Raw genomic sequence first — 24,835 nt, forward strand, 5'->3', positions numbered from 1 at the left:
GCGCACAGTGTATTCATGGATTTTACCCTCCAAAACCAGCCGTGGCACAGAGTGGCTCAGCGACCCTGCAGCAGAGCCAGTTACGCCCCCAAGAACGCCCTTACGCAAGGAAAAGCCATCAAAATTCCCAATTAAGCGCAAAGGGCTGCGCTAACCCTGGACCAGTATACAGGGCTGGCAAACAGCAAACGCTGAGCGGCGAGCGTGTATTACTGGGGTGCGCGGGAAGTTCCACACGCAATTTCAGCAGGGTATGTGTATTTCTGGGGTGTGCAGAAGTTTTACACGCGATTTCAGCAGGGTACATGTATTACAGGGGTGCGTGGGAAGTTCCACACGCGATTTCAGCAGGGTATGTGTATTTCTGGGGTGCAGGGAAGTTTTACATGCGATTTCAGCAGGATACTGCAAAAAAGAACTAAACTGGCTTCACAAAAATGGCAGTGTATCCCCCTAATAACACATTTCATTCTTGCTTTGTCAAAGATGGCCGGTAAATAATGCCATCGCACAGAAAGAAATAGCTAGAGTGTCTGCACTAATATGCCAGTCTAGCCACATAATAACACTCATCATGCTTGCTTTATTATAGGTGTCCACTAAAAATCAAATGCCACAGTAAGATAAAGTTAGACTGGCTGCACCAAATTGCCTGTCTAAAACATAATAACACTTATCACGCATGTTGTATTTATTTATGTATTTTAACATTTCTTAAGTGCACACAACCCTCAGGCACCAAGGTGCTGTCACAGCCAGGTACACTTAAACTTGAAGGGAAGTAGGAGACAGTATGTGGGCATTGGGAGTAGTCAATGTCAAGGGCTCTAGGCGAAGAACCACATTTTCAGTGATTTAAGATCTTAAGGCCCAATAAGAAAGTTCTGATTTTAGGTGAGGGAAGAGTGAGTTCCATTGGTGGACGACCATCGAGCTGAAGCTGGGACCTCCATTTTTAGCTCGCTTGGACTTGGGAACTATAAGTCTGTGGATGCAGGCTCTTCTGATCAGTCAGGAGGGCTAGGGTTTCATGAAGCATTGTGTCCGGTATGATGGGGCAGCATTGGACAGACAACGGTGCATGATCGACAGTGTTTTGAAAATGATCCTCTCCTTGATCGGCAACTGAGTGGGCGTTTCTTCTAGCATCAGACATATGCTCTCTTTTGGGGATATAGAGTGCTACATAGACAGCATTCATTGATTGATTGGTTATTTGTAATGCGCTGAATACCCAGAGGTTTCTAAGCGAGGACCCAGGGATTGAACCTGGGTTGCTCTGCGTTGTCTTGCTTTCAAGGCAAGCGCGTTGCCACTGAGCTATTCTCCCGAGCATTGTTCTGGATTACTTGTAGTTTTTTTATGTTATGTGCTTGTGTGCCGGCAAAGAGGGCGTTACAGTAGTCCAGTCTGGCTCCAATGATGGATCTGACAAGGGTGAGGCAGTTGACTGGGGCTAGGAATGGTCTGGCAGAGTTAATTAGTTTGGTTGTGTAAGCGGCTGATGAGGCAATGGCGTTGACCTGGTTTGTCAGGGAGAGAGAGGAGTCTAGGTAGACCGCCAGGGTGTTCACAGATGCAGAGATCAGGATCTGCATGCCATCTATGCTGAAATCAGTAGATTGTGGGCAGAAGCTTTTCATGACTGAAGCCGACCATAAACATCTCAGTATTATCATCGTTTAAGCATAGGACATTAGTTGCTATCCATGCTTGGATGGTTGAGAAAGTTGTGATTAGGGAACAAGAGTCTTCCATGTAGTTTGCGGTGAGGGGTAGCAGGATTTGCGCGTCATCGGCATAGTTTCTGTAGGAGATACCAATGGAGTCCACGAGGTCAAAAAGAGGCTTTGTGAATACGTTATATAGTGTCGGGGAGACACAGGAGCGTTGAGGACTCCACATATGATGAGAGAGGGATGGGATGGCACAGACAATTTCAGAGAAGACTCTTATTGACCTTTCAGCCAGGAAAGAGGCTACCAAAGCTGTGACATCTCTTGAGAAGTTTGCTGCTGAAGTCAGATGGTTGAACAGAAATCTGTGGTCAATCAAGTTGAAGGCAGCAGAGAGGTCTAGTAAAAGAAGGAGGGCGGCTTTGCCTTCGCCTCTGAGTGAGGTGAGGTGGTTTTTTAAATCTAATAAGGATGACTCTGTTCCATGGCCTGGCCTAAAGCCAGATTTCTGTAGACCTATCAGGACCTAGATAGTGCTGAATTTGCAGGTAAGCAGACCTGTCTAAGATTTTTAATAGGAATGGACCGTTGTGATGGGATCGGTAGTTGGTCGGCATAGTGGGCACTAGTGTTTATTTTTTAGGAGGGGGAGGACCCATGGTTATTCTAGGTAGTTGGGGACAGTGTTAGAGGAGAAGGAGGCATAAATGAAGCTTTGGCACAGTACTTGACCATGGGGGCCAGGCAGGTGTCTCCTTTGCACCTGGTGGGCTTGAGACTTTTGAGAATGGCACGAACTTCTGTTTCAGAAACCTGATGGAAGTTGAAGGTGGCTCGGTCCATGGGGTTGGAGAAGGGCAGGTTGGGGATTTTATCGAGGCTTTCTTGGAGGTGATTTTCTCCTGTAGGGTGGCTACTTTGTTTAGTAAGGCTTTTTGGATATTTACATACCAGGTTTGATCTTTGGTGATGCCTGTGGTAGGTCAGGCTGGGGTTTCCAATTCCTTAAGGATGGTGAATAGTTCCTTGGTACTGGAGCTGGCATGTGTGATTCTTTTGTTATAGTAGGAAGATTTGGCCTGAATGATACCATGTTTTTAGGTCCAGGCAGAGGACTTGAATAGGGCCTTATGTGAGTTGGTTTGTGATCGATTTCTTCAAGGCTGTCTCTGCCTGGTGTTTCTTTGCTCTCAGATCTTGAAGTTCAGCTCAGGCCCGGCACTAGCAGAAGGTGCATCATCTAACTGGGGGTCCTTACAAATTACATTCAAAGTATATATTCTGCTGCATTAACTACTTGAGTATAAGTGAAAAGATAAAGTTGGTAGTAATAAAAATGAAATTCAGGAGGGGAGAATGTAGTAAAATCAAATAGTGATAGATGCAAGGCTTTGAATTTAAAAATTACCACTACCGTTGCTCTGCGCAACATTCCATGCCATTATTCTGTAGTATTTCTGTTCCATTACAGAAGGGGACAAGCCATTAGCAAATGACTCCTGGTGCTGCCATCAAAAGGTGCAGTTCAATCCCAATTGCTAGGCCATATCCCCTCTTCACTGGAACACACACCACATGCACATTCTTCTTCTCTCTCTCTCTCTCTCTCTTCAAATTGTATTATTCATGTATTTACTTAACCATTTATGTATTTATTTTTTTTGGTGAGCACTTTTCCAGCCATTTTCCATTTGCTGTGTGGAGATCCATGTGGAAGGATGTGGCAGGGACTCCAGTGTGGAATCGACCTTAAGTGCTGGTTGATTATGAGTGAGTAGTTTCACAATGATTGTAATTAGGTTTTGGCCTGTTTTATGCACTCTTTTGGAGTGGTGTGAGTGTTTTTTTCAAATTATAATATATATATTTTTTGTTCTCTCTCTTAATTTTATTATTTATTTATTTACTTAACCATTTATGCATTTATATTTTTTGGTGAGCACTGTGTGCTAATCTGGTGTTAGTCTAGTGTTTGTTTTGGCTTCTGAGGCTGTTTTTCTGGTCTGGACAGCATCCAAAGGGTGCAATCTGTGGGGTGTAGTCCTTTGTTTGTGTCTGGCCTTCTCCCAGTCCCACCCTCCACACTTTCAATTGGTTGGAAAAGTCAGATGTGTGTGTGTGTGTGTGTTTGTGGATTGGTTTCAGCAGCCATTTTCCATTTGCTTTGTGAAGAGCCATGTGGAAGGATGTGGAAGGGGCTCCAGTGTGGAATCAAACTTAGGTGCTGGTTGATTGTGAATGAGTAGTTTCACCATGATTGTAATCGGGTTTTGGCCTGCTTTATGCTCTCTTTTGGAGTGTTTATTTTTCAAATTTTAATATATTCTTTTCTTCTTCTCTCTCTTCAAATGTTATCATTTATTTATTTACTTAACCATGTATGTATTATTTTATTTGGTAAACACTGTGTGCTAATCTGGTGTCTGTCTAGTGTTCGTTTTGGCTTGTGAGGCCGTTTTTCTGGACTGCATCCAAAGGGTGCACTCTGTGGGGTGTAGTCCTTTGTGTCTGGCCTTTTCCCAGTCACAACCTCCCCCCTCCGACCAGCCTTGATTGCTACTTTCACCTGGTCATAACTGACCTTCCCTGGGCAGCCCTCTGCCCGGCAGCCCCTGCGGCTAAGGACCCCAAGGTAAAGTGCAGCTCCAGAAAGTGTCTGCAGGTGTCCGCAGGGGAAGCAAGTGAAGCCAGCAGTGAACAGACACCCAAAAACTGTACTTGTGGCATGGTTGGGGTGTAGAGCAATCACTCTACTCCAGAAAGACCCAGCCACTCTACCATATCTTTCCTTAACATAAACTGCCATAGACTCACACCATGCACACCTAGAGAGATTTGACCACCAAGCTAAATCCTTTCAAGGCTGGACTGTAAATGTTGTCCTGCATAACATATTAACATACTTACCAATGTTAACTTGTGCCACTCACAGAGACAATGATGAAGATTAACCAGCCTCACACTAAGACAGATGCAACAATGTTACCAAGAGCAACACATAGATGGAATCATGAATGATATCATGTCCCACACATAGATGGAATTGTAAATGATAGCATGTACCTCATCTAGATAGAATTATGACTGGTAGCATATAGTTCACTTAGTTGGTACTGTAAATGATAGATAGAAATGCGAACGATAGCATGTGCCACAACTGAAAGGAATTGTGAATGATAGCATATCCTGCACTTAGATAGACTTGTGAATGTTATCTAGAGTGTGCCCGCCCTAATAGCGTCACTATCTTAGAATTAAACTTAGAAATCGTGCCCTAGTGGCGTCACTGTGTTAAAGTTGAACTTAGAAAGTGTGCCCTAGTAGCATCACTATCTTAGAATTAAATTTAGAAATTGTGCCCTAGTGGCATCTCTGTGTTAAACTCGAACTTAGAAAGTGTGCCCCAATAGCGCCACCTGGTTAAAGTTGATTCTAATAAGTGTGCCCTAAGATCGCCACGTGTTAATGTTGAATCTAGAGAGTGTGCCCTAGTGGCGTTACTGTGTTAAAGTTGAACTTTTTTTTTTTTATTATTATTTTTTTATTTGATTTAATTGTACAAACAATTTTTTCAAAGGTAAAATAAAAAAAAAAGTCCAATGTTTCCATAGATTCCAAAGTGGTCCCTTTCAGCCTTAAGTGATCCAAAAGAAGGCACGAAAAGAAAGTCCCTTCCTTGTCCTCCATTTTGACCCTTAATGTTTATCTCGCTGCCTGACCTGTTGGATTCTTTGCGTAGTTCTAGTTGTTCTCAAGGTCTTTAACCAATTTCTGTTATCAAGCTTCCTTCCATTATTTATTTATTTAATCCTTTAAGTCTCTTTGTGTACTCACACATTTTCACACTTGAAGTCTTTCACTTCGATGGAGTTCTTTTTAATCCCCTGGGCGTTCCTCCTATTACTTTTATTTAGTTGTTAGTCTAAGGTTTTCAAAAAAGGAGGCCACTGCAATCACATTTTTGTTATTTTCTCCTTCGTTAAAGGCTTGCCACCAGTCATCCTCTGTCAGTGTGGAAAACGATTGCATTATTTTTCCTATATAAACTGCTCTCGATGTATTGGTACCTTCACATTTGAGTAGAAGATGTCGGCTAGTTTCTACTATCTCCTCTGATTTGCAGTATCTACATTTATTATCTGATGACAATTTCCTTATAGATAGGATTTCGTTAGTGTGAAGTTGATTTAATCGAAATTTCAAATATGTTCTAGCCAGCTTTTTATCCGGGAACTTTTTCAGATAACCTCTTGTATCATATAGTTTTTTCGGGGCCGTTGGGAAATCTTTCGTCAGTTTATATGATCGCGCTATATCCTCTGTCCTAATCCAATCTGCTTCAAATAGTTTTTTTGATATCTTGACTGGATTTGTTTCAAGTGTCTCTTCTGCGACATCTAGATCTTTCAGTAGCTTCGTATTTCTCAACTTCCAATCTTTTAATGCCCGAATCTTGTTCATTGTCATCTCGTTTTCCACCAACTCCAAAGGTTTTATTTTATTCTTCAGTTGGAGTTTTCGATATAGCATTAGCATGTTTCTCTCCTGGATCGCTTTTAGTGACACAAGACATAGCTCTCTCCTTAACACTGGCATAGGTGTAGATTGTGCCAGATTAAGCACTTTCTTCCAGAAATAGCTCTCTAGTTTAATCCACAGTGTGTCAGGTATTAGGAACATTGCATTCGCTCCATAGAGGATTGAAGGGACCACCTTTGCCTTATAGAAGTTGATGACTGCCAATAATGAAAATTTCCCATATTTTTTGTCAATCATCCTTGCTTGTGTTGTTAACGTTTTTATCTTTGTCCATAGCAGATTTTGCATTGTTATTTCTGACTCGTTGATTGACATCATGACTCCCAGATATTTGAAGTCTTTTACTTTTTCCAGTTTTAACCCCTCCGCAAACCAGTTCTGCTTGCTTTGGTTCTTCTTTTTCTTGCCTTCCCAGGCCATTATTTTGGTTTTTTCTTGATTTAGCTTTAGGTTATTCTGCTTTAGATATATGATCAGATTCGTCAACTGTCTTTGCAGACCTATCGGCGTGTTATCTATCAAAATAATATCGTCTGCATATAACAAGCGCGATATTTTTTCACCCCCAATAACAGGAGGGAAGCATCTTATTGCCTTGTCGTGTTCAGCATAGTCAGCGATGTATGCGTTAAATAAAGCAGGGGCCAGGGGGCAGCCTTGTTTCACCCCCCTGGAAGTTGGAATTTCCCTCGACAATAGACCATCTTGCCCAAGCCTTACTTTGATAGATGTGTCCTGGTACAATGTTTGAATCGGGCCCATAATCGCTGGAGGGCATTTCATTGCGGCCAGCTTTTCCCATAGTTTGTCCCTGTTGACCTGGTCAAACGCCTGTACCAGGTCAACGAATGCTATGTATACGGGTTGACCGGTCTGCATAGCCTTGGCCTTGATTGTTGTTAGCATCAGTATATTGATCGATGTTCCTGCATTTTTTACAAATCCTGTCTGGAATGGGTCTCCCCCATTTTTTTTCTAAGTTGAACTTAGAAAGTGTGCCCTAACAGAGTCGCTGTGTTAAAGTTGAACTTAGAAAGCATGCGCGAATAGCGTCGCTGTGTTAAACTTGAACTTAGAAAGCGGACCCTAATTAGCGTCACTGTGTCAATGTTAAATCTAGAATATATTCCCAACATCAATGTGTGTGCCCTAATAGCGTCATTATCTTAAAGTTGAATCTAGAAAGTGCATTCCACTGCATTCCATCCTCATAGCACACCCACCCGCGCTGTTAGGGATTTCAATTAGGCAACGCGCACTTACAGGGTAATTCATAGAATTTCGCACAAAAGTGGCGCACGGTGTGCGCGTGCGAATGTCTGCGCCAGCCACGTGCGCTAAAATCGATATCCATGCACAGCGTATTCATGGATTTTACCCTCCAAAACCAGCCGTGGCACAGAGTGGTGCAGCGACCCTGCAGCAGTGCCAGTTACTCCCCCAAGAACGCCCTCGCGCAAGGAAAAGCCATCCAAATTCCCAATTCAGCGCAAAGGGCTACACTAACCCTGGACCAGTATACAGGGCTGGCAAACAGCAAACGCCAAGCGGGGAGCGTGTATTACTGGGGTGCGCGGGAAGTTCCACATGCGATTTCAGCAGGGTACGTGTATTTCTGGGGTGTGGGGCAGTTATACACGCGATTTCAGCAGGGTACGTGTATTACAGGAATGAGCGGGAAGTTCCACACGCGATTTCAGAAGGGTACTTGTATTAAAGGGGTGCGCTGGAAGTTCCACACGCGATTTCAGCATGTTACGTGTATTTCTGGGGTGCAGGAAAGTTTTACACGCGATTACAGCAGGGGATGTGTATTTCTGAGGTGCAGAGAAGTTTAACACGCGATTTCAGCAGGGTACGTGTATTACAGGGGTGCGCTGGAAGTTCCACACGCGATTTCAGCATGTTACGTGTATTTCTGGGGTGCAGGAAAGTTTTACACGCGATTACAGCAGGGGATGTGTTTTACAGGGGTTCGCGTGAATTCCACACGTGATTTCAGCAGGGTACGTGTATTTCGGCGGTGCAGGGAAGTTCTACACGTGATTTCAGCAGGGTATGTGTATTTCTGAGGTGCAGAGAAGTTTAACACACGATTTCTGCAGGGTACGTGTATTACAGGGGTGCGCTGGAAGTTCCACACGCGATTTCAGCATGTTACGTGTATTTCTGGGGTGCAGGAAAGTTTTACACGCGATTACAGCAGGGGATGTGTTTTACAGGGGTTCGCGTGAATTCCACACGTGATTTCAGCAGGGTACGTGTATTTCGGCGGTGCAGGGAAGTTCTACACGTGATTTCAGCAGGGTATGTGTATTTCTGAGGTGCAGAGAAGTTTAACACGCGATTTCTGCAGGGTACGTGTATTACAGGGGTGCGAAGGAAGATCCACACGCGATTTCAGTAGGGTACGTGTATTTCGGGGGTGCGGGGAAGTCTAACACGCGATTTCAGCAGGGTACGTGTATTACAGGGGTGCGCGGGAAGTTCCACATGCAATTTCAGCAGGGTACGTGTATTTCTGGGGTGCGGGTAAGTTTTACACGCAATTTCAGCAGGGTACGTGTATTACAGAGGTGCGCGGGAAATTCCACAAGCGATTTCAGCAGGGTATGTGTATTACTGGGGTGCGCGGGAAGTTCCACACATGATTTCAGCAGGGTACGTGTATTTCTGGGGTGCGGGAAAGTTTTACATGCGATTTCAGCAGGGTACGTGTATTTCGAGGGTGCGGGGAAGTTTAACACACGATTCCAGCAGGGTATGTGTATTACAGAGGTGCATGTGAAGTTCCACACGCGATTTCAGCATGGTGCGTGTATTTCTGGGGTGCAGGAAAGTTTTACACGCAATTCCAGCAGGGTACGTGTATTACAGAGGTGCACGTGAAGTTCCACACGTGATTTCAGCAGGGTACGTGTATTTCTGGGGTGCGGGGAAGTTTAACACGCGATTTCAGCAGGGTACGTCTATTACAGGGGTGCGCGGGAAGTTCCACATGCGATTTCAGCAGGGCACGTGTATTTCGGCGGTGCAGGGAAGTTCTACACGTGATTTCAGCAGGGTATGTGTATTTCTGAGGTGCAGAGAAGTTTAACACGCGATTTCTGCAGGGTACGTGTATTACAGGGGTGCGAAGGAAGATCCACACGCGATTTCAGTAGGGTACGTGTATTTCGGGGGTGCGGGTTGTCTAACACGCGATTTCAGCAGGGTACGTGTATTACAGGGGTGCGCGGGAAGTTCCACACGCAATTTCAGCAGGGTACGTGTATTTCTGGGGTGCGGGTAAGTTTTACACGCGATTTCAGCAGGGTACGTGTATTACAGGGGTGCGCAGGAAATTCCACAAGCGATTTCAGCAGGGTATGTGTATTACAGGGTTGCGCGGGAAGTTCCACACGTGATTTCAGCAGGGTACGTGTATTTCTGGGGTGCGGGGAAGTTTTACATGCGATTTCAGCAGGGTACGTGTATTTCGGGGGTGCGGGGAAGTTTAACACGCGATTCCAGCAGGGTATGTGTATTACAGGGGTGCGCGTGAAGTTCCACATGCGATTTCAGCAGGTTACGTGTATTTCTGGGGTGCGGGGATGTTTAACACGCAATTTCGGCAGGGTACGTGTATTACAGGGGTGCGCGGGAAGTTCCACATGCGATTTCAGCCGGGCACGTGTATTTCGGGGGTGGGGGGAAGTTCTACACACGATTTCAGCAGGGTATGTGTATTTCTGGGGTGGGGGGAAGTTTAACATGCGATTTCAGCAGGGTATGTGTATTACAGGGGTGCGCGGGAAGTTCCACACGTGATTTCAGCAGGGTACGTGTATTTTGAGGGTGTGGGGAAGTGTAACACGTGATTTCAGCAGGGTACGTGTATTTCTGGGGTGCGGGGAAGTTTTACACGCGATTTCAGCAGGGTACGTGTATTACAGTGGTGCGCGGAAAGTTCCACACGCGATTTCAGCATGGTACGTGTATTTCCGGGGTGCAGGGAAGTTTTACACGCGATTCCAGCAGGGTACGTTTATTACAGGGGTGTGTGTGAAGTTCCACACGTGATTTCAGCAGGGTACATGTATTTCAGGGGTGTGGGGAAGTCTAAAATGCGATTTCAGCAGGGTACGTGTATTACAGGGGTGCGCAGGAAGTTCCACCCGCAATTTCAGCAGGGTATGTGTATTTCTGGGGTGCGGGAAAGTTTTACACACGTTTTCAGAAGGGTACGTGTATTACAGGGGTACGCGGGAAGTTCCACACGCAATTTCAGCATGGTACATGTATTTCTGGGGTGCAGGGAAGTTCCACAAGCGATTTCAGCAGGGTACGTGTATTACTGGGGTGCGCGGGAAGTTCCACAAGCGATTTCAGCAGGGTACGTGTATTACTGGGGAGTGCGGGAAGTTCCACACGCGATTCCAGCAGGATACGTGTATTACTGGGATGCGGGCAAGTTTCACAGGCGATAGGCCCTGTGAGAGTGGGGTATCTGTATTTCGGGGGTACAGGGGAGTCCTACACGTGAATTGGCAGTGTGGGTCCTCCCAGGTGTTCCCTCTACACCCTCCACGGCCCCTGCAGGCAGACCACACCACAGGGGACTACCCTGCACCCCTGGTCATGTCCCGCAGGCAGCCCATCTACCATGGGCATGCCCCCCCAGCCAAGCCACATGTCACCTTGCACTAGTGATCACCAACGCATTACCCCCTTGCACTCCCACTGCCCAGCAGTGCAGGGCACCTGCCATCAGGCCCCCACTCATGTCCCACTCATGTCCCCTTGCACCCCCGGCAGTGCAGGGCACCTGCCAGCAGGCCCCCACTCATGTCCCACTCATGTCCCCTTGCACACCCACCCCCCAGCAGTGCGGCACACCTGCCAGCATGCCCCCACTCATGTCCCACTCATGTCTCCTTGCACCCCTACCCCCCAGCAGTGCAGGGCACCTGCCAGCAGGCCCCCACTCATGTCCCCTTGCACCCTCACCCCCCAGCAGTGCAGGGCACCTGCCAGCAGGCCCCCATTCATGTCCCACTCATGTCCCCTTGCACCCCCACCCCCCAGCAGTGCAGGGCACCTGCCAGCAGGCCCCCACTCATGTCCCCTTACACCCCCACCCCCCAGCAGTGCAGGGCACCTGCCAGCAGGCCCACACTCATGTCCCCTTGCACCCCCACCCCCCAGCAGTGTGGGGCACCTGCCAGCAGGCCCCCACTCATGTCCCCCTGCCCCCAGGTCATGACGATCCTCAATCATGGCCCTTATGGCCTGCCTCCCCAGACCAAAGACCCTACCAAGTATTGCACCCACCCACATAGAAAAGGCAATTACATGATACAACCCCGCTGGCAAGTATGTAAATTAACACATGTCCGTCTCACACACACACAACGGTTGCAAGTGAATGTGAAAACCCATATCATGACATGCATGAAACCAATGAGATAATACGACACATGGAAGTATGAAGAAACAAATGTATTAAAAGCAACAAGAATGGAATTAAAATCAAACAAACAACAATGGGAATAAAAAAAGAAAAGCTGCATGTCTGTAAAATAATGAAAAACAAGAAATCATAATCCAAAGGAAAGGTGTCCAAAGTCACAGTCCAACAAAGCAAATCCAAGGGAAAAACCATTGCTCCATGGGAAAACCAAAAAAGAAAGATGAATCCAATACTGAACCATATACAGATGAACAATTCAGGGTCCATGATCCCAACTGAAGAAATGAAACCTATAGAAAATACTACCTAATGAAAAACTATATACAGAAACGTGGTGTATTGTCCAAGCGCAACCAAAAAAAAGAAAACACCAAAGGAAACCTAACACTATCTAACTATTTGTAAGGGCAGCAGGCAAGTCCAACGGCTCACATGTTGATGTCCCGGGCCAGGGCATCATCGAACTCCTGCTCGATGTCCCAGAGGCGGTCCTCTTCCATGGCCCCGAGGGTTCGCAGACACGATGACATCTGGAACTCCAGGTCCCTGTGAATGGCCTCGAGGCACTCGGCCCGCCTCAGGGCCCTACGCATGGAGTTCTCCACCCTGACCATCGTGAGCCGTGCCTCTTCCGCCCGCTGCCGCTCCGCATCTATCGCATGGCCCAACCGCTGCCACACAGAAGACACTTCCCGTCCAGGGTCCTCCTGCCCTCCGGCCGATGCCTGCCCCTCCGATGATGAAGGCCCCGAGCCATCATGGCTCCCACCTTGTTGCTGCTGCTGCTGTGCCACTGCCTGTGCCCTGGCTCCTGCTGCCTGCACGTCCTCCTCCAGCTGGGGTGCAGTTGTTGAGGTCGCCACCCCTGCTGGACGTCCGACTCACGACTGTTGCAGGGATGTGTCCTCCACCAGCCTGGCCGCAGGGTCAGAGGCAGCTCCACAGGGCACACAGGTGACACATGGGTGGGAAGATGGCACGGAGGACGACTGGCGCATAGGGGGTTCAGTTGAGGAGGGGGTCGGAACAAGGTCCATAAAACGGAGGAATCCGGCCCTGGTGAGCTGTCCGAGTGGGTCAACGCGGTCAACGAGCCATGCGAGAAGACGTGCACTCTCCTCATGAAAAGACTGCAGCTCAGGTCGCATGGCACGTTGACGCAACGCCACCCCATCCAGGACAGGCTCAACCCGGTGCTGGATAGCCACATCCGCAGGGAGAGGAAGGCCAGTTGGTGTAAGCCAATCTCCTCCCTGAGAACGGGTCTGGACGTAGGTATCCCTGCTGGTGCAAGATGATGCAGTCACAGGATCAGGGACAGGATTACACACAGGCACCTCCGCGGCGGCCTGTGCTGCCTCCTGTCCTTGCCCCTGAACTGCACCACTAGCACCAGTGGAATCCCCACCTCCAGACCCCGTCTCTGTCCCTTCCACGGCCTCCTCCTCCACCAAACCCCCCACCAACCTGGATGACTCCGTGCCATCTTCCTCCGTCGGGCCCTGTGGGGTCTGAGCTGCCCCTTCGGCTGCCGAGGAGTCCAACTCCAACCTCCGTCTCTTGGACCTCCCCTCAGCAGCTGCGACCTGGGACGCGGCATCGGACTTCTCACTCCACGACGAGATGACAACGTGGGAGGGGAGCCGGGCCTTGCGTCTCCGGCTGGCGGTGCGATCCCTGCCGCTATGCTCCACAGCACCTTCTCCGCCCTCTTCATCAGTTGACGCTGCAGACAGGGAGAGATAGGAGACAGGCATCAGGGCACTGTACAATGGACTCATACACACATGACAGTTGTACATGAGTGGCATTGTCAAACTTCAGACATGGCATCACAATCCCCAACACACATGTCATTGCAACTCACACACATGAGCTATTCCACAGCCATATTGCAACATCCAGCACCATCCATACACATACAACAGCATGAGCAGCCAAAGGTGAGCCAGACATCACATGAAACACGGGGAGTGCACTAGACATGCACACACGCCACCACAATTACATGCATGTGTACACCTCCGCCAACTGTCGCAGTGATGAGATTGGCATCCATGTCACATCTGCCATTCAGTCTTCTACATATCAGTCTCACATGCATCCATGTTGCATCACTGTTGCACCCATGTCAAATACACACACATGCACATGTACACGGTGCAGATACATGCAGCTGGAACCAACATCCATGTGTGACACCACAACCATGCCAACTTACATACACAGTAATCCAAACATGTGTGCTCACACATCTGCATTTGGCCTGGATGCTTACCCACACATACACCATCCATGTGTCTCACACATGAAAGGACTTGCATGTGTCAGCCTCACAGCCCTGTACATACACATCCATGCATGGCCCTACAAAACCACATGTACAACCTGCACACTACTGGCACACCACCACATGCACAGCTTCCAATCAGTATGCATGTACACTTACCGCTCGACTCCAGACGGGTCTGCCTCTCAAGGACCTGGACGTGGAGCACTGGGCATATGCGTTCCAGGACCCTCATCTGATGTTCCGACAGGTGGCCCCGGCGCCCCTTAGCATCCGCTGCCTTCAAGAGGTGCCGGGCCTTGTTGAGGGTCCTGGACCTGAAGTCCTCCCAGCGCTTCTTGACATGTTGGAAGTTGCGGACTGCAACACCCTCCGCGTTGATGGCAGTCACGATGTCCGACCAGATCTGAGTTTGTCCTTCCTTGTCGGCGGCCGACCTTCCAAAGAGGGCATCATACTGCCCCAGGACTTTCTCCACCAGGACACCAACTTCACTGGCAGTGAAGCTGGTGGCCCTCTGCCTCTCTGGCTGGGGGTTGCCAGTGGTGCCAGATGGTGTAGCGCCCGACATGGCAACCCCAGAGGCAGGAGTGGGTGGGCAACTGGGTCCTGGGGCTGGGCTGTGGAGCGATGAAATAGCAGTCGGGAGTCTTCAATTCCAGCAGGGGTAGTCACAGCAACAGCACCCCGGGCTGACGTGCAGGCAGCAAATGGCAGGGCACGTGGGCAGCAGGCAATCAGGCAGCATCACATGGCAGGTGGGAGTGTGCAACATCCCGCCAGTTGCCCTTGAAGTGGCATCTTGCAACAACAGTGTTCCGTATTTTTCAGTGTTCATTCAGGCTGATTGTTTCAATTCCCACACTTTCACTACGCATTTCTCAGCCCTGTTGCCAAACAATATGTGACATGCCTATGGTACATGCCATCTGTGTGATGGCATGTGTCATGTATGTGGATTGGACATGCCACTCACAGGCCAATGTGTGATGGCACTGCTAGCCAGGATGCAGCTAATGTGTTGCTCTTCCATCTTGGTGTCATCAGTGTCTGACATTTTCCTCCCCTTCAAACTCAGTGACAGTGCATGCATGGGAGGGTTATAGTCATGTGGGACATGTGTCAATCAGGTACTGGTTCTGTAGCTTGTCAGGCCTAATTGTGTGCCATGGTGCTAATGCCTGTTTCCATTTTTTGTCTTTCATGTTTTTGCAGGGGATGACGCACTTGATGCTGTTGAGGGTGAGGAGATGGTGCAGACCCAGGAGGGATCTCAGGCATGACCGAGCACCAGTGGGGGATGGGGTGTGGTGGTGGGTGAGAACCCACTCTTGCTGCAGACCGTTCTCTCCAGGGGTGTCTCTGGGTGCACCTCCCCAGACCCCTATTCAGGTGTTGATTCGGATGATGAGACCTATGTGGCTTCGCAGGTAGGTGTTTCTGGAAGGGATTCTGTTCTGTACGACCCACCTGCACCAGGGGTACAGCCCACTATGGGGATGTCAGTGTTGGTAGGTCCGCCTTTGGTGGTTACGGATGCAGGGCCACACTCCGCAACATCTGATCCTGTACCTGGGCCAGCAGATCAGAGGGGGAATGCAGTCCTGCAGCCTCAGGCAGTGCCGACATAGCAAGGCACAGTTCGCCTTGCCCCAGACAGATGTGGTGCCCGCCGACGCGGTGGCCGTACGCCACCAGGCAATACCGCATGGGAGCAATCCATATACGGTATGGCAAACCAACAGGCAGTATCATCTGAGATGATGGCCCAAGCAATGCAGAGGGTGGCCACTTCCATTGTCCCCCCAGAAAGGCAGATGGAGCAACTACAGCAGGCAACAGACTCCATTTGACAATCACTCAGGGAGGACATGTTGGTGTCCAACAGGGACAGACGGGCGGCCCTGGACACTCTGTGGGAAGCCATTTCTTTGGAGTCCCAGGGCCAGAGGGAAGCCCTGAGGTTAGAAGTCCATCACCTCAGGCAGACTCTTGTGGACCTTGAGGCTTCCACTGTCATGAGGACAGAACAGCTGCTGGAGTGGGTCACACGTACACTCTCAGCAGAGATGCAGGCAACTCGGGAGGAGTTCCGGGCATCATGTCCGGTGGTGCTTGGGGATCTCTGCACCATATTCCTCCAGAATGAGACCTTCCACACCCGCATGCTTGCTGCCATGGAGGACCAGACTAAGGCTTTGCGTGGGCTGCCTCCCATAGCACCACCACCTCCTCTGGCGGCAGCAGCACAGAGTGATGAGAGCGACCACAGCGATTCAGAATCTCTCACGATAGCGTAGCCGTGCCGGCCATGAGCCCATGGAGGTGTTTTATTTCCCAACATCCACACAGGTGGCTGTTGGTGTGCACCCTGTCCTCGGACCTCCTGGGTGGCCTTCCCCACCCCCCTCCTGGCCCCCACATGGCTATTTTTGATTTTTGATTTTTGATTTTTTGTTATAGTGTGTTGCCTTGTGTGGCTCCCGTGGGCATCCACTGTATTCTGGCTGGGCACATGCAGGCTTGCCCTGAGTTTGGGTTAGATCCTTGGGTTCGTGAGACACACACCCCTCCTGCTTCCCGTTTCCATGGGCTTGCAAAGGGTGTGCCCAAGTGACAGTGACTTACACAGTGACGTTGGACTCCCATGACATATGTGGGCAGTCTGTAGTCAATACTGTGTATACATTCCTAGTGCATATTGTTGTTGTATTGTATACTGCATGGTGTATTGATGTGTGCTTGTGCATCCATGTCTCTATCCTAATTTGCAGGTTCATTCCTCATGTCTTCACAAGGCCGTCTACTTTGGAGATGGAGTTCATGTTGTAAGCAGTGCACTTCCAGATTTGCGTGGCACCAACACTGTACAGTTGGAATTGGTTGATGTGCTAGCGTCACCAGGTTGTAAGACTACGTATCCTTTAACTTAGTACTGTCATGTGAATGCTATGTTTGGGGTTGGGTAGCTGCATTGTAGTGTGGTGAGTATTTGGTGTTGTCAGTTCTACATTAATGGGAGCATATTGTGTGTGGCCAGTTTCCATTCGAGACACTGTACTTTGTGACACTTGTGTCATGTTTTGGGGATTACTTTGTTTGCTCTCACATAGCATGACATGCCATGGTGTGTTGGGTGGCGGTGCTGGGGAGGGGTTGGGTGACATGGCACTGTTGTCATGTTGTATCTTGCAAGGGGGTAATGATTTTAGCAGCATAGAAGTGTGTCTTTTGATGACACAGCATTGGTGGTGTTTGTGTAGGTAGGGATGCACACAATGGAACACTTCCAGGTGAACAATCTCAGGCTGGTATGGTTGTGACAGTTGACTGTCACTTGACTCATCATCATTGATAGTCAGTTGGTATGTGCCAGGGATGTGTGCACTCCACAGGGGTGTGATTTTAGGTGAAGTAATTATCCACCAGCTGCGCACGGGCTGCCTCACCCCGTGCCCTTTCCCCTCCCATGCGCAGCGGGCATGCATGTGGTTGGGGATGTGGGGGCACCACCATGTCCATGGCCAAGCCCCAGCGTGTTGCAACGTTGTGCAGAACACATGCTGCCACTATGATCCTGCACACTACTGGGGGAGCGTATAACAGCTGCCCGCCAGAACGGTTAAGGGAGCGAAAGCGTGACTTGAGCACTCCGAATGTGCGCTCCACTTTGCCCCAGGTTGCAATGTGGGCTGTGTTGTATCTTACCTGGGGTGGCGTGGTGGGGTTCCGAATTGGCGTCATCATGTGGGTGCTCAGGGGGTAGCCCCTGGGGAGGTGGTGAGGGGTATCATTAGTGGGGTTGTGACATTACTCAGTATCTGACATGCATGCAGATGCATGTGGTATTAATACTCACCAAGCAGCCATGTATCGCCATGCCGCCCAGCTTCTAGGTCTCGGTTTAGGGTTGACATTCTGTAAATGAAACTGTCGTGGGTGGACCCTGGATAGTTGGCATATACTGAGGTGATGATTCCCTTGGCATCACATACTACCTGGACATTGATGGAATGCCAGTGCTTGCGGTTTCTATAGATGTGCTCAGATGTCCTGGGGGGACGTAGAGCCACATGGGTGCAATCAATGCCACTTAGCACTTTGGGGAATTTTGCCACCCCATAGAAATCCTGGGCGGCAGCCTGCCTTTCTGCAGGTGTTCTGGGCAGGTATATGTGCCTGCGGACTGATGGGCATGTAGTGATGATGGCCAAGACCTGGTGTAGGCAGCATGACTGCGTGGCCTGTGACACCCCCCCCCCCCACTATGGCACTTGTCCGCTGAAATGATCCAGTGGCCAAGAAGTGCAGTACATTAAGGACCTTCTCCAGGGGGCTGAGTGCTCGGGAGCACAGGGTGGGTGATGTGAGGTCATCCTCCCACTCACTGACCAGGTAGAGTATTATGTGAGGTGGAAACCTGTACCTCCCATAAACGTGGTCATCAGGCATCCCAAAAAGGCTGGTTCTGGGTGTAAAAATTGTGGCCCTGACTATCCTCCTCCTCCTCCTGCGGTATCCCACGGCCACTGCTGCTAGGAACGGTATATTCATCCTGGCGTCTGAGCTTGTTTGTTGTTTGCGCGCACTTTTATAATGCGCAGGTCGACGTACGCCTGCTTCCTGCTGGCGAATGTGTTTCAGGATTGGCCCGTCTTTTTGGGCGCATGCCTTAGCCACGTTCGATTCCATGAATACGTGTTGTAGGGGAGCGTGTGAAACTTCCTGCGCACCCCAGTAATACACGTACCCCGCTCACCCAGGCCCGATCGCGTGTGAAACTTCACGCGAACCCCTGAAATACACATACCCAGGCCAATCGCGTGTGACACTTTCCGTGCACCTCAGTAATACACATAGCCCGCTCGGCCAGGCCCAATCACGTGTGGAACTTCACGTGAACCCCTGAAATACACATAGCCAGGCCAATCGCGTGTGACACTTCCCGCGCACCCCAGTAATACACGTACCCCGCTCACCCATGCCTGATCGTGTGTGAAACTTCATGCGCACCCCTGGAATACACGTACCCCGCTCACCCAGGTCCGATCGCGTGTGAAACTTCACGCGAACCCCTGAAATACATGTACCCAGGCCAATCGTGTGTGACACTTCCTGCGCACCCCAGTAATACACGTACCCCGCTCACCCAGACCCGATCGCGTGTGAAACTTCCCGCGCACCCCTGGAATACACGTACCCCGCTCACCCAGGCCCGATCGCGTGTGAAACGTCACGCGAACCCCTGAAATACACGTACCCAGGCCAATCGCATGTGACACTTCCCACGCACCCCAGTAATACACGTACCCCGCTCACCCAGGCCCGTTCGCGTGTTACACTTCCTGCGCACTCCTGGAATACACGTAGCCGCTCACCCATGCCCGATCGCATGTAGAACTTCACGCGCACCCCTGGAATACACGTACCCCACTCACCCAGGCCCGATCGCGTGTAAAACTTCCCACGCACACCCGGAATACACGCACACGCTATTTTTCACACAGCGGGTGTCGCTGTTTGTCGCGTACCCCTTTGCACGTCATTTGTCCTAGGGGGCCACAGTATGGGACATTCTTCAGAGCTGTATATTCGTGCCTTTTGTTAGCGCACATTTTGGCGCACATTTTTTTCCAGCGCAGGGATGCTACCGCCTGCCTTTGTGTGGCGGACGGGTTTGGGTCTGTGCGCGTCTTTGCCCGTGCGCTGGTTTGCCCTATTCGATTCCATGAATACGTGTTGTAGGCGAGCGTGTGGGCGTTCCGCGCACTTGCCTCCTGTACTTCCCCCGTGACTCCCACATTTTCACGAGTTGTTCCCCAAAAAGAGTGTTACGCCCCGTGTTCCGCCTACTTTTGTTATGTGCGCCGCGCTATGTGTGCTTTTGCTGCGGCCATAGCGCACGCCGTTAGATGACCTGTATGCCGGCGTGCGCCGCGCACTTATTCAGCGCACATCCCTAATTTTACTCGCGCACGGACTTCCATGATAAGATGTGCGCTGGTTTCCCTGCGATATTCTCACTTGCACTGCGATTTTCGCTCTTTCACTGCGAATTGCACATTTTCGCACGCTTGCGCCGAAATTTTCAGCGCACATTAATTCCATGAATCGGCCGAGTATTAGCCTAGTATGCAGCGCGCAATTGAAATGCTTATGTTAGATTATTAGATTCAATATTGAGATGATACACCACTCATATCACACCCCCTTTTGAAATACCCCGGTTCACAATGGACCATGAACCAGGCTGGTTGATAAAATATAATATGTATTTATTTATTTGAAAATTAAAAGAAATCATACAGTTTTTTATATGGAGCAGCAATTACTAATGTGGTGATAATAACAGTAGGATTGCAGCAATGTACTTAGTTTAACCTTCTATTGACACAACTACAAAACACCAGGGAATAGGAGCACTTTTTGATATTAGGTAAGATAGCACTTGAGTTAGAATTTCCCCCTGCAAGGTTCCCTCAACGCACAAATACTCAATTCTAAGTGGATAAACAGAATCAGCAGGTAATCAGGACTGACAACTGGAAAACAGAAATACAATCCGACTTTCCCTCCCTAAACAAGAGAACAAAACAGATTCTGAACCCTGGCAATGCTAAAATGACACTCGGAAATGGATGACTAAATGAATTAATGTGCATAACCAGGCCAAGGCTGATTTGAAAATGGCATGGATGGCTGGCCAGAGCAATTCCAGTGGTTATAATGGATTCAGAGATATTTGCCTGTTAGGTACAAGCCAGAACTCATGCAGTGGAACACATATAGGATGGAGATAAAATGTGTGGAGAAACACACATGCTATGAGTGAGTGTGGTCACTTATCCACCCAATGACTAGCCAGGTGTATGTTAATACCTATGGCATTACCACCAACTTCCTGCCCCTCGCCACTGAAACTTACCTTTTTTGGAACTCGTTGAGCAAGTTCCATCACAAAGTAGTATAGTGCCGTCCACTGTTAGCAAAGCATTCTTTTGAGTGTTTTTAATTACTTAACTGCCTCTGTAAATGAGCTCATGTTGTAATAAAAAATGATGAATGTGTGTCTTCAGCCAACTGATTTTATAAGCAATATCTTTGTCAATGTCTCTGTTCCTTTTACCGAAGTCCTGTATAAAGCAAGCAATCACAAAGGCAACAGTTTTGGCTTGCATATAGGTATTAGACCGACATTTGACAAACAATGCCATTATGTGCCCTGCTACTTGCTGTTTTCCAGCTTTCCCCATCCCCTGGCCAGGCGGCACTTGTAATGATTCACAGGTTCTCATCACATCTCCCCACAGGGTAGCCCTCCCTATGAGGGTAGGGAGGTGAAGCCCCTAACCACTGGTCCCCCTAGGGGTGGTAAAAAGTGGGAGGACCTCATATGGAGAGGCTCCGCTCATGGGGATGAGGACTCCCATCCCGTAAAAGACTGCCCTCCACCCATGTTCCCTGGAGCCATGGCCCTATTACCTCCTTGTTCCTCCCAACCTGAAGCTACTAATGTGTGTTATTGTGAAGTCTCTACTATTGTATCTGTAAGGCTAGACTGGACTGAGACGAGGAAGAGCCAAAGAAACATTCAGAACAACAGCAGAAGAAATTACCAAAGATCCGTGATGAGGTGGCCACTGTTAGGCATGAAGATAACTTCAAAGGCAATGACAACAAAAATTGACGCTACGCTGGGGCAGGCCAGCAATATAAAGTAAGGTCCAAGGAAGGACTAAGTGTGTTCGGGAGCAGGAAGAGCAGTAAGGGACGCTGGTGTCCATAGTGCAGGGTCTGGGAAATTCAAACCCACGATGCCCAAAGAGCTGAGAGACAGATGGTCTCCGAAGAAGAAGCTGAAAGGAATTACATGAGCCGGTGCAAACCCGACTCGCTGCTGAAGCAGGAAGAATCCAGCAGTAGTGTGGCCTCTTGGATGTGGACTGTGTGGTCCATAAAACACATCGACAATGCCACAGTAACAGCTCAGCGGAGCCACACAGACCAAAGAGGAGCAAAGCAGGAAGACGAGATGAACACATGCTGAACCGACAGTGACCTGAGAACCTGCGAAAAACCGGTTGCACTCCTCAGTGAAGATACAGGTAACAGGAGTTGCGAGAATGCTGAGTGGGGTCCATGGAGCCCGAAGAGCCAAGTATTCCTCAGGAATGATCTCCATCACAGTAGTGATACTGAAAAAAACAAGAGACAAATATTCCTCTGGAGTGGTGACATAAGTCAGCATAAATCTCAAGAGTGCCTCAGGAGTGAACTCCCACTCCCTCACCACAGAGGGCAACTCATCACATGTGAAAGGTACTAAAAGAATCAAGAACTCGCAGGGAGTAATCTCCCCAATAATCAAGATATAAAAAGTCCTAACAAAGTGCCAGCAATAAGAAGAAGTTGATAAAGTCTTAACTCTGTTGTTCACCAATTATTGGGAGTAAGTAAACAGACTTCTAAAGACTTGTACACAGAACTATCAAGGAACAGTCTCTAAGGCTCTTCCAGATAGACCGGGAAAAGGGAGTAATTTTCCTGGTCCAGGTATATTTGGTAAATCAGACCTTGATATAAGAGACTGCGGTTCAGTCAACCTAAGTTCATTGAACCCTTTTCTTCTTGGTTTATTTGTTAGTGTCGGGGATAGAGTAGGTGGTTTGGACAGAGAACAGTATATTGGTTTCTTTTGACTTACATCATGACGATCACTCAAGTTATTTTGTGTTTGAGGTAGGGAAACCCCTCTTGAAATAAAGAGAGACAGGTTCTTTTCTTTATTTGAATACAAGACTAAAGCCAAAATTATATCACCTTGTCCATCTCCGTACTTCATCATGCCACATACCCGTATGGCAGTGCCTGGCAAATGCCTAATCAAACCCCAAAGCTGTTGGCTTCACCAATGCATGTTGTCTTCTGTTTGTCTCCCTAAGTGAATGTGTATATGTCCAGATGCAGGTGCCTTGCCTGTAATGCCTAGGAAATCAGGCTGCACCTCACTGAGTTGGTCCAACAAGGCCCTGCCTGAAAATGATAAGTCTAGCATGGCAAGTATGAACCCGTTTCAGATCTTCTCATGATTACTTTTCAGTGGGGGCCTGACCTAAATAGAATGCATCTTGGGCTGCGTGGAAGCCTAGTCTACTCTGCTGAAATGTTTAATGATTCAAACTGACTTTATAACCTCATACTGTTTTAGTAACTTAAGAGTTTGCATTGAAACAGAATACATTTATGGATTTAACATTTGGACAAGAAACAAATGCCCATGCCCCCCTGCTTTGCCTTTCTCCCCTCAAATCCAACAGCCAAGGGTGCACAGGCCCTGCCAGGGAGGTGTTATCTTTTTAATGTGTCTCAGCGGCAGATTACTTACAACAGGAAGTGATTAGCGATGACAAAAGGTAAAAGGCAGTGGCCATTGCTTTGGCAGTTTTTTCTTTAAATTATACAGGGTTTTTAACAAGCTATTTAAGTGTGATTGTTGGGTGATTAGAAACTAAGGGGATACAGAACAAGCGGTGTGAAACAATGACCTTGTCATCCATTTCATTTCACTTTGTCTGTATGAGATGTTTTGTATGTTCTCATTAATTTATATGCTGCAGCTTGTAGGCTTCCATTCAGGATAGGGAAAATAAAGCTACAATCATAGGGGGTCATTTTCCAAGTCAAGCGGAGTGAAAGGGGTGGTGCTCAATGCATTTACCGCCACTTTTTATGAGCTGCAGGATTTTGTATGATTTGGTAGGTGAAGTTGGAGAGCAGATGGGAGTTAGCAATGTCCCCCTACCAAATCCGATTGGCTTTCCACCAGCATGTATTTTTAAGTTGGCGAAAAACCAATGGATTCCCATGGGATCTGCCTGACTTTTACAACTGGTAAAGGCAGGCAGATTCCAAAGGAATTAAATCTGGATGACTCCCACAATCGTTAATTGTGGAAGTGATTTACACTTTTCCAGACACATGGTGGAAAGGTGAAGAGAAAAGGCGATTTTCACCTGTGTTTTACTCTTTACTTTTCCAGTACTTGGTGGAAACATTAACATTAATGAATGTTCCCTTTTGAAAAAAGTGGAAACAGGAGTGGTTCATCCCTGTACAATTTAAGATTCAAAATAAAATGCCCCTTACTCTTTTCATCGACACGTTTCTACAATGATGAATACATTGTCAGGTTGATTTATCAAGTGACTTGTGCATGTTTAAAGTAATCTGTATCAAATGGAGTATTATTTTAGGCATTCAAAACGAAACTTCAACACATATTTGTACCAACTTGAGCTTGGAAGATGTGTGGTTAAGTATCTAAATTTCAGACTAGGCTCGAATTCTGGCTTTACCATTTAACCAAAGTGTGTGATCCTGGGCAAATTATTTAATTTTAATATGCCTTGCCTGCTAAAAATAGGTGGCCCTAGAAGTGATTCAGTTTGCATGATAAGCTATTTCAAAAAGTGTTGCTCAAGGTTTAATAGATGGGCAGCACATGCATTAAGACCCACAAAGAACACACAGCCACATCTTTCTTTGACAATATCAGGCCGCATTTATTGAACAAAATGGTGTAATTCAATAAATCAAAGTAAACAAAGATAACAAAAAGTAATCATGGAAAATTGCATATTAGAAACAGTATTTATATAGTATGTACCAGAAAATGATGTACAGGTGCATGTCAGGTGAGCAAGGCAGTCTTTTCCCTACCACACCCCACCAGGATCAATACCAAGAGGCTGGAAACACCTCAACCTGCACCGTCTGCCTCCTGCAGCTCTCCCATCCCTAGCATTCTATCCTGCATGCTATCACTCCCTCGCACCCTCAACTTAATTAAAATGTGCTGTAAAAATGCAACAACATGTA

This window comes from Ambystoma mexicanum, chromosome 4p (genome assembly GCF_040938575.1).
Source record: "Ambystoma mexicanum isolate Mex_15411 chromosome 4p, UKY_AmexF1_1, whole genome shotgun sequence".
Classification (NCBI taxonomy): Eukaryota; Metazoa; Chordata; class Amphibia; order Caudata; family Ambystomatidae; genus Ambystoma; species Ambystoma mexicanum.